We start from the raw sequence: 10,259 nt of genomic DNA, 5'->3' as shown, positions 1-10,259 counted from the left end.
TACAAACTCCCCTCTTGACACCAGCTACAAAGCTCGAAGCTCAGGCAGATTCATCAGGAAGATGGAAAGATCGGCCATGAGGTAGGAGCAGTGGGCAACATCCCCCTACCCCCCTCAACCCCCAACCCCCCCACCCCCATCCCCCCAAACCCCCCTGCGGGCGATCGTTTTTTACCAGAAGGGGATGGCAGTATCACTGTCACCCAAACTGCCTTGCATTTTCTTGGCTTAACAGCAACTGCGCTTCTCCTAGTCGGATTCCTTTTGGGTCTGACTGGCTCATGCAGCTGGTGCTCCTACCAGAGAGGCCAGGCCTAGACTGCAGCCTGACGCCTGCTGAGAGCCAGTGAAGACTTCCGCAAACCCACTGGCTGACCACATTAGTTAAAAAGACTGAGGAGCTCCATGCAACCTGTTCCCACTACAAATGAATAATTAAATTGAATAAATAAATGAGTGAGAACAAATAATTTTTTATTAAAAATCCAAGCACAAATCCCTTTGACGGTGGGCCAGTGCTCTCCCACTGGCTATTCCCCGAAAGCACCATATTTTCGAACACCTCTAGCCTTTCCATATGCTGGTTCCTCGTCAGGAATATCCTATGACTCCTTCCAAGTCCAGTTAGCCTTCTCAAAGCTCAGCTTAGTGTCATCTCCTCCAGGAAGTCTTCCCTAATTAGGAACTCCTCCTTTGTGTTGCTAGAAAACCTCTGTGTCACTGTCAATACACAATACTGTATCCATGTGTTTATTTCTGTCTTCCCCACCAGGCTAAAAGGACCAGTATTTTTTCTTTAAATATATTTATGGTGCTTGGGGCACCTGGGTGGCTCAGTGGGTTAAAGCCTCTGCCTTCAGCTCAGGTCATGATCCCAGAGTCCTGGGATCGAGTCCCACATCAGGCTCTCTGCTCAGCGGGGAGCCTGCTTCCCCCCCATCTCTCTCTCTGCCTGCCTTTCTGCCTACTTGTGATCTCTGTCTGTCAAATAAATAAATAAATAAATAAAATCATATATATATTGCTGACCCAGAAGAGAAAGTTTGATGAAGGAAGGAAAAACACAACTCACTTACACACTCAGGCACACAGCAGCTAGTCTTAGAGTGACTCAAGGAAGTTAAAAGCCATTGGAACACAAACATTTGGGATCCTAAGGTAGTTAACCAAAATCATCTCCAGGTACCCAGCAGGTCCCCCAGCAGAAGTATGAAGGATTACAGTAAAACCATTTATCTCCTGTCTTCCCCTATCCATGATACAAGTGCCAAAGCTTGAACCAAATGTTTTTTCTTACCCACATGCCCAGATGCACAGTAGGTTCTCAATGAAAATTGACAACTCCCTTCTCATAGCTGCAGACAAGCACCTAGGAAACAAAACTATTTGTTATATTAAAGGAATAAACTCTCCTTTCTACCCTGTGGGCAGGTTTCTTTCTTTCCCATCTCTGCTGCCAGATCTACTGTACGATTTCAGCAGCGGAACATGACCGCTGAGCTACTACTGAGAACAGGTGTTCTCAGAGACAACAATGAGAAGGAGGCAAAAGCCTTGAGCCCCTCTTCCCACCCCCCAAGGAGCTTGAAACCCAGCTGAAGCTGAGCAGAACCATTCAAACCTCCAGGACAGCAGAGACCAGTCTAAATCGACATTGTATTTTTAGACTCTAGCACCAGAGTCTACCAACTTTTTCTGTAAAGAACCAGATTAAGAAATACTGTGGGCTTCACAGGCCACATGGTCTCTGTACTCAGCTCTGCTATTGGAGCGTGAAAGCAACCGCAGACAGTACAGAAATGAATGGGCATGGTTTTGATCCAGTAAAACTTTATTTACAGAAACAGGTGGCACTCCGGAGTTGGCCTGCCAGCCACCATTTGCCAACTCCTGATTTAGCACAATGCCTGGCATGCGGTAGGTGCTCAAATATTTATTGAATGAATGAATGCATAAATGAATGACTGAGGAATGAGAAAAGGCAGATTTTTTCCTAGGATTACAGCTTGGTGGTTTAAAGTCCCAGCATAGGGCTCCTGGGTGCCCCAGTTGGTTGAGCATCTGCCTTCAGCTCACGTCATGATCCCAGAGTCTTGAGATGAAACCCTGTCTCCTTGCTCAGTGAGGAATCTGCTTCTCCCTCTCCCTCTACTCTTCCCCTGCTCCTGCTCACTCGCTCTCTCTCTCAAATAAATAAGTAAAATCTTCAAAAAAATAAAAAAGAAGCCCCAGTGTACCATCTTTAGACATTAACTACAGGGAGAGTAATGAATTCCTACTGACCAGAAATAAGTTTGATAGAAATTATCTGACCAACTTCCCCACTCCAAGTGCTGTGTGTTTGGAAATTTGACATGTATAAACCACTAACAGCTTTCGTAACAGAGATGTGAGCTAGAAGAGTGGTTTAAAGAAGGATTTTTGGGGGGTGCCTAGCTGGCTTAGTCAGTGAAGCTTGAGACTCATAATCTCGGGGTTGTGAGTATGAGTCCCATTCTGGGTGTAGAGATCACTTATGAATGATTTTTTTTTTTTTTAAGTAGGCTCCATGTCCAGTGTGGAGCCCAGTGCAGGGCTTGAACTCATGACCCTGAGGTCAAGACCTGAGCTGAGATCAAAAGTCGGTGCTTAATTGACTGAGCCACCCAGGCACCCCAAGAATAAAAATCTTTAAAAAAAATTAAAACAAGCATTTTTTTTCTCTTTCTCTGAATCATAACTCATCAGTCAGTTGTAGCCTGCATTTTTATTTTCAAAAAAGGGTAAGAGATGTGTAGAGAAAGAAGGGGGACTATATCAGAGTGTCTCACATGTAATAAGCATGAGGATTGTTTTTAAGGAATTTGTCTTTCAATTATAACACACTTTGATGTGTGAGTATATTGCGTTCTGAGGTGAAGTATATTTTCAAAAAAGTTTGGAAAACATTTTAACCATTGTAATCTCATTCTTGGGGAAATTCAGTGTAGTTGTACGCTTGAAGGGGATTTACTTTGAACAGAAAGATATAGCATAGTGGTTAAGGTCAAGATTCTGGAGCCAAAGTCCCTGGTTCAAATCCTGACATGCAGTCTCAAGCATGTTACTTGGCCTTTGTGGGCCTCGTTTTCTTCATCTGTTAAATGGGAATAATGCTACTGATACCTTCTGTGTAAGGTTACTACAAGAATGAAACAAGTCGTTATATGTAACGTGCTTAAAGGATTGCATAACCGCCTGGTAAAAATTTTATCTACTATCCTGTCACTAACAACGTGACCTAGTCTCTCTGGGCTTCACTTTTTTTGGTAAAAAATCTCTAATCTGCTGGTTCCAAAATTCCTAGAAAAAGGAGGAATTCCCAGCACAGACCTTGGACAAAGAAATAGCCAAATGTAAATCATCTGTGCTGTTCAACGGACTCATCTGTGGTCTCAGCAAAGCAGCCTGCTCCAATGAAATGCTCTGGAAACCAACTTGTTATCACCTCATGAAACTGCACATGAAGATGTATTCATGATGGCAAGAGATCGACCAAATCAAGGAAAATGCTCTTTTTTTCCCATCCATCACTCTGTTCATGACTAGCACTGGCTTCCTGTTTCTCCCATTGTCATGTATTTTATTCCACATACTGGGATAATCACCGCTGGGGGTGAACAGGAAATCTGTCCCCCTGTTGGTCTGGATTTTTTTTTTTTAATATTCTTGATTGTAAAGTCCAGTGTGAGACTGCCCTGCAGCTGGTCTGGTGTTGGTCTATTGTCACCTTTCACTGTGGAATTTGAGGTGACATCTGGCACCTTAGGCTATGGAAAGAATTCCATTTACCTTCACACACACACACACACACACACACACACACGAGAAACAAGCCAACAGAAAAATGGGTAACGTTCTGACTATCTACAAATGAAGAAATAAAAATGGCCAATAATTATGTTCCGTTCAGCCTCACTTGTCACTAAAGAAGTACACATCAACACACTGAGATATGTTGTACCTATGAAAGAAGCACACTAGAAGAACCTGGGTGGCTCAGTCGGTTAAGTGTCTTGACTGGATTTTGACTCAGGTCATGGCCTCAGGGTCGTGAGATGGAGCCTTGCATTGGGCACCAAGTTCAGCATAGAATCTGTTTGAGATTCTTTCCCTTTCCCCCTACTCCCCCTGCTCACATGCTCTCTCTCTCTCTAAAATAAGTAAATAAAACCTTTTTTAAAAAAGGATTGTTTCAAAAAAAGAAGAAAAATTTTTAAAAAGCACCCTAGGTGAAGTTAGGAAATAGCCAGTGCTGGAAAGGATGTGGGGAAACAATCGTTCTCACACTTTAGCAATGAGAGCCTAAATGGGTGAGAACAGCTTTGGAGGATGCTTTTGCAATATGTACATCACCTTCGCTTAGACCCAAAACTATCAAAACATTCAACCAACACAGACTTCTCATTTGAGAAAAATAAACCCCCTATTTGTTTCAGTCTCTTGTAGTCTCAAACCCATACGAAATGACAGTCAGGTATTCTGTCACTTGCCACCAATCACATTCCAAATTGACAAGTTAAAAACAACAAACAAACAGGTGAAAAAAGGCATCCTTATCATCCTTATCCTGCACTAACTTGAACATGACATTTCCAATATTTCCCCATTAAGCATGATACTGGTTTGGGGATTGAACTTCACTCCTTTTATTTTTATCATGCTATAGGAGTCTTTAATTATATTTTGATATACCACTGGAATTCAGTATTAATATCTGAATCAGGATTTCTGAAAGAGTATTTGTAAGTGAGATTAATGTCACTTCTCTTTATTGCCCCCCCTTTTAAGATTGTATTTATTTATTTGAGAGAGAGAGAGAGCAGGGAAAGGGGCAGACGGACAGGGAGAATCCCAAGCAGATGCCACACTGGGCATGGACCCTGAGATTGTGACCTGAGCTGAAACCAAGAGTTGGACATGTAACAGACTGAGCACTCCCTTCCCCTTTTTAATGTTATTATTGGATTTTTATTTTTAAGATTTATTTATTTATTTATTTATTTGACAGACAGAGATTACAAGTAGACAGAGAGGCAGTCAGAGAGAGGAGGAAGCAGGCTCCCTGCTGAGCAGAGAGCCCAATGTGGGACTTGATCCCAGGACCCTGAGATCATAACTTGAGCTGAAGGCAGCAGCTTAAGCCACTGAGCCACCCAGGTGCCCCTTATTATTGGATTTTTGACTGATACATTATTACTGCCTAATAAGAAAAGAATTCCAACCACTGAGGGTTTTTTTAGTGTAAATGACTAACTTTTTATTTCTAAATATTGTATTTGTACTCTTTGAATTTGCCTATTTTTTCATAGTACTATTTCTATTGTTTTATCTTTTTTAATAATTTTATCTTTGTAATTATATTGAACATAACTATTTCATAGTCTTTTTCAAACTGTTCTATTGTATAGAGTTCTTAAGAGGCGAATTCTCTTGTTTGTTATACCTACCAATCTCCCATCCCTCATGCGGTTCATTCCCTAGTTTATAATTTCTTACTATAAACTCATCTCCAGTAGGGGTTGTTTATGCTGCGAGAGATCAGACGAAACAACTGGGTTTTGCAATCACGTCTGACAGGACCAAAAAGAGTCATCTCTTTGGAACCAGCTTTGATATTTTGTGTTGACTTCAGGATTCCCTCACCATATGGGTTATGTAAACTGGGGCCTCACACCTACACATGCTGTAGCCAGGCTGGTGGTTTCCATTTCTATAGCGGACAACTTCAGTTCATCCAGAGCCCTGGACAAACCACAAACTTCCTCGCTGGAGTCCTGGACAAGTGGGAGAATTCTTTTCCCCATGCTCTACTCCCTAAGGTCCTCTGCGGGGTTCCAGCTGTGGGCAGGGGTCCCTGGTCCAGGCCTCTGCCTTTCTAGAACCCAAGACCTGAGTGAATCCTCACCTCCAGTCAGCTATTCGAGGTTTGGTTTTTTGTTTTGTTTTTTTTTTTTTTTCATTCATGCTTCTTTAAAATAAGTCTACTCTCCCAAGGTGCTTCTGAGTTCTCTCTTCTTGCCTCACCCCTAGAGCTCCCACTTTCTTCCTTTCAATCATTGCTATCGGGGTTTTTTTTTTTCCCCCAGCTCTTCTGTGTTTGAAGCAGAGGGTCCCTAATTTCTTGGTCCCTCTTGCTCCTGGAAGCTGAATCTTTGATCTTTCCAGTCTTTTAAAAACCCTTTCTAGAGTAAGCACAAGGCACTGTGGAAACTGCATGGCAAGGAGGGAGATTGTAACCTAGATTGTTCAAGGAAGAGTTCCTGGCCGAGAAATTGCCTACTTTGAAGACTGAATGCACCTTAGCCAGACCAAACAAAAACAAAAACAAAAATAAAAGTGTGTGTGCGTGGGGTGACAGTTTTACAGAAAGAGGTGGGTGACAGTTGCAGGCAGAAGATAGAGCACATGTGAATATCTATGGTATGGGGATAGGAATGAATACCATATCACATTCTGAGAAGCACAAGTTCCAGGAACTACAAGGACTTTGGTGGGGAACGTGTAGTGAGATGGGAGATTGGCGAGACAAGTCAAGGCCAATTCGTAAATGGCCTATGTAGCCAATTAGGATAGAGGACTCTCCTGAGAGCAGAAGAGAGCCCACTCAGGTGACCGTCAGGATACACAGAGTGAAATCATCAAGCTTAAAAGAAAGACAAATCTAATAAATGTTCCTCATATAAATAAGTATACAAGGTCGGTTAGAAATTAATGAAACAACTTTGCACACAGGATGATAATCCCAGAAGGCACTTAAGTACTGCCCTTCACATTCCAGCCTACGTAAACCTGAACTCTTACCCCAAGGATTACAGGGCAGTGTGGTGGGGGTACTTAGGTCAGTGTTCCTACCCTCCAAGAATTTCTTCTGCCAACTTTGGGGAGTATGAGTACCCCACCCATCCAACTTGCAGACATTTTGGCAAATAAACAGCTCTTCCACACACGTTTCCCTAGATCACTCAGTCAAGAAGGAATAATTTCCTCTGCTCCCTTAAAATCCTCCCACTAGCAAGACCAAGAATCAAACAGACATGAGACAGATTTTTTAACAGGAGATAAAATCAAATTTAGGTTCCTATGGAAGGGGAACCCACACAGATGAGGAAATTGCAAAGACCGTGAGGTAACAGGAGCTAAAGTGACCTGAGGAGAGGAGAACTAACCTGAGGATATAAAGGGGAGAAAGACCATTAGCAGGTCGGTGAAAGGAAAAGTTTGGAAAACAAAACTTGCCTTATTATGCAGAGAAGTTTCTTAGGTAAAGAGGAATCCCTGTTAATAGCTCTCCTCCTAGTGCAGGCAGGCTGTTGATGGGGGAGGTAAGGAGCTTTTCCTGAATCTGCCTGGGGTTTGATTGCTTCTAGCTCAAAATAAGTAAGGTTCCTGCCAAACTGGCCCATCTTGGGGCAGCCTGTCCTTGGCCCCTACAAGCCCATTCCCCACCCCTCCCTAACAGCCGCCCAGACTCTGCCACAACTGTCCCCGACGTAAGGAAAGCGCTAGGAGCAACAGCAGACGCTGGAAAACAAGAGTAACCTGGGCCAAGGGCCAGGGGGTCTATTTTTAGCACTTGGTCTCACTGCCTGTTTATCTTTGAGACTCAGCTTAATGTCTTCCAGGCGAGTGTTGGAAGTTATTTGGCGGGCTCCAAGAGGAAAGCCAATAGGTGATCTAGGACCCAACAGCAGTAGCAGGGGTGATAACCATTTGGACGGTGTGTTCCCCTCATCTCACCCCAAGGTCCTCCCAGGGCCACTTCACGCAGGATTGATTCAAGCCGTCGCTGGCCACTTCTACCGGCTGTGACACTGGAGGAGGCCACAAGGGGGGAAGACGACGTTATGGACTTTATGGACTTCATAAACCACGAAGGCCCCCCCGGGGGGTGCGGCCGCCGTCCCTCCTGGCCTCCCCCAGTGCCCTCGCGCCTAACTTCACCCACAGCGTCTAACTCCCCGGACATAAACACGCGCCGGACGCCACAGCGCCCTCTACAGACGGCAGCGGGCGGTCGCCAGGCTCCTTTGTGCCGGCTTACTCGGGGAGGAAGGCGACGGAGCGTTGGCTTCTCGTTCCATCTGGTGAGTTACTTCATTCCGTTCAGGCCGCAAAAAAGAAAAGGGCCGGCGTCGGGTCTCGATTTATATTTCCCTCCCGAGGACAAAAGAGGTGGCCCCTGGGATTCCGCCGCTTGTAAAACGCGCCGCGGGAAAACGCGCGGCGGTCCGGCAGTGCTTTAACCCCTTCCATCCCGCCGGCCCAGACCGATTTTTTAAGGGCGTCCTCCCCGACTCCCTGTCCACACGCACCGATTGGCTCCAGTAGCCGGAGCCCGGCTCTCCCCGTCACCCTCCAGTTATGCTGACCCTTCTGGAGTTTCTGGAGGGGGGGGGTCAATGGGCCGACCTCTGTGGCGACCCTGGCTCCGGGCCCCCGCAACCCACCTGGTCCTCCTTAAGAAGCTTCCGCAGCCAGGAGTAGAGGCGGGTGTTTTGTTCTTATAAGGAGGAAAAAGTTTCTGTGACATCCAGGAAATGAGTAACTCCGCAGCCCTCGGGGCCGCGCTGATGGAGGCCAGAAGGCGGGAGCCGGCCGGGGTATCGCCGCCCCCGTCCCCCTAAAGTGCCTGGCTGGACGCTTGGCCGAAGCCGCCCGCGAGCCGCGGCCTCCGGGCCCTGGGGATCCGCGCGCGCAGCCGGGCTGGCGCAGTCCCTGCCGCGACCCCGAACGGGACGAAGGCTAGCGTGAGTGCAGGGGCGTCCATCTCGCGTGGTGGGGGGAAGAGGACCGCGGGTAGGCGGTGCTGCGGCGGGGGCGCGGGGGGCGTGGGCTGCTGCTCGGCCGGGGGCGGGGGCGCCTGGGAGACCCAACCGCGTGGTCTTCTGCGGCGCGCGCTCGTCCTGCGCCCCCGCGTCTCGGCTCCAGCCCCGGCCGCGGACCCCGGGGCCCCTCGCCGCAGCCCCGCGCGACAGGCCGGTCCTCCCGCGGGCGCCCGAAGCCAGGCCGCAGCGTGGTCCCTTGTGGCCCAGCGATCCGTTACTTGGGACCGTCACCCGGCTCTTCACCCGGCCTCCTTCCCCGCCTTGGAAGGAGGCAGGAGGAGCGCAGCTTATTTTTTTCTCGGTTTAAGGTAGTGAAGCTTTGGGGTTACGGGGGCCGGATGAAGCCTCCACAGCTTCCTCTTTCGGGACTCTTAGTGGAGGAGACCCCACGCTGTGCGGAACTTTCTCTGGCGGCTACACAAAGTCTCTGCCGCCCGACCCTTAACCCCCTCCCTCCCCACCCTTCCACGGAGTCTCTAGCTTTCTGGCTTCCAGGTGAAGAGTCTCAGAAGCTCCAGGGCCAAGCTCCCTTTCCGCAGTGATCCTCTATAAAAAACCAAAGTGCCGCCAAGAGAAGGGAGAGGATTTTACTGAGCCACTCAGGGACCACACGTTGCCTTTTGCATCTTCTGCCTGATGCGAGAAGGAACCGCCTTCAAAACTAAAAGAGCTCCAGATACTGGCAGATCCTAGACTCCGGGCTTTGGGATCTAAATCAGTTTGAGAGATCTATCCTATTACTTGTTACTCTTGAATTTGACCCAGGGCCCTTCCCTTTTACAAACCAGTTCTGCCTCAGAGAGGCTGCCAGGTAAAGCTGGTCTGAGCCCGGTGTAGTCACAGGTCCAGGTTAGCTGTGAAAATGGCAACAGGTCGAATTGCTGCTTTTCATCTCTTTATTAATAACATAATGGGCTGTGCTCTGGAGTCCTCCTTCCAGCCTACGTGTTTAAGTGGCTTTCATTGTTTGCTAATTCCCTGTGCCTGCTGCTGCTCCAGGCCATTCTGCCCTCATATTTTCCACTTGTGGGTAACCGTAAAGTGGTTACACTGACTCTCTGCTCTCTCTGGATGGATGGAAAGGCTTTTGTTCCAATGCCATACCCTCGCTCCGTAATTTTCGAAGATGCAGCAATTTTAAGCTCTGGCTTTCAGGGAGTCAGGATCTGAACTTTTAACCCGATGCCATCAACCCAGAAGTTGTCACCTTACCAGGAATGCCTCGCAGCTCCTGCAGTGCTCAAAGGGAAACAAAGAAGAGGGTATGGGGGCAAGCTTTTTATCTGAGGGCAAGAACAGGGAAGAACTTCCAGTAGAGGCTTCTGGCAAAATTGCCCACCTGAGAAAGTACTGCCTGGGAGAAAACTGGTTTTGGGGGGGGGGGGGGGGGGGGCGGGGGGGCGCGCCAGGGTG

The 10,259-nt window shown here is 47.4% G+C and overlaps 1 protein-coding gene and 1 long non-coding RNA gene across 5 annotated transcripts in view; one reads left to right on the top strand and one right to left on the bottom strand.

Annotated features, from left to right (window-relative positions):
- Window positions 1–237: 237 nt before the first annotated feature.
- LOC132016762 (uncharacterized) lies at window positions 238–8,542 on the bottom strand. Its single transcript, XR_009403979.1, has 3 exons — window positions 8,469–8,542; window positions 1,298–1,369; window positions 238–421 (listed from the first exon to the last, which is right to left on the bottom strand). It is a non-coding gene; the product is annotated as an uncharacterized LOC132016762 (long non-coding RNA).
- Window positions 7,704–10,259, top strand: part of ITPRIP (inositol 1,4,5-trisphosphate receptor interacting protein) — a 25,198-nt gene continuing 22,642 nt past the window's right edge. For 2 of the 4 annotated variants that reach the window (XM_059398517.1, XM_059398516.1), the window contains exon 1: window positions 8,599–8,768. The gene's annotated coding sequence lies outside the window, so the exon portion shown is untranslated. Of the gene's footprint in view, window positions 8,106–8,598; window positions 8,769–10,259 lie in introns of those variants that run through there. The other 2 variants (XM_059398519.1, XM_059398518.1) reach the window with 2 other exon arrangements.

The sequence above is a fragment of the Mustela nigripes genome, chromosome 4 (assembly GCF_022355385.1).
Source record: "Mustela nigripes isolate SB6536 chromosome 4, MUSNIG.SB6536, whole genome shotgun sequence".
Lineage (NCBI taxonomy): Eukaryota > Metazoa > Chordata > Mammalia > Carnivora > Mustelidae > Mustela > Mustela nigripes.
The sequence above is the reverse complement of the archived record's forward strand: the minus strand, read 5'-3'. Positions and strand labels throughout refer to the sequence as shown.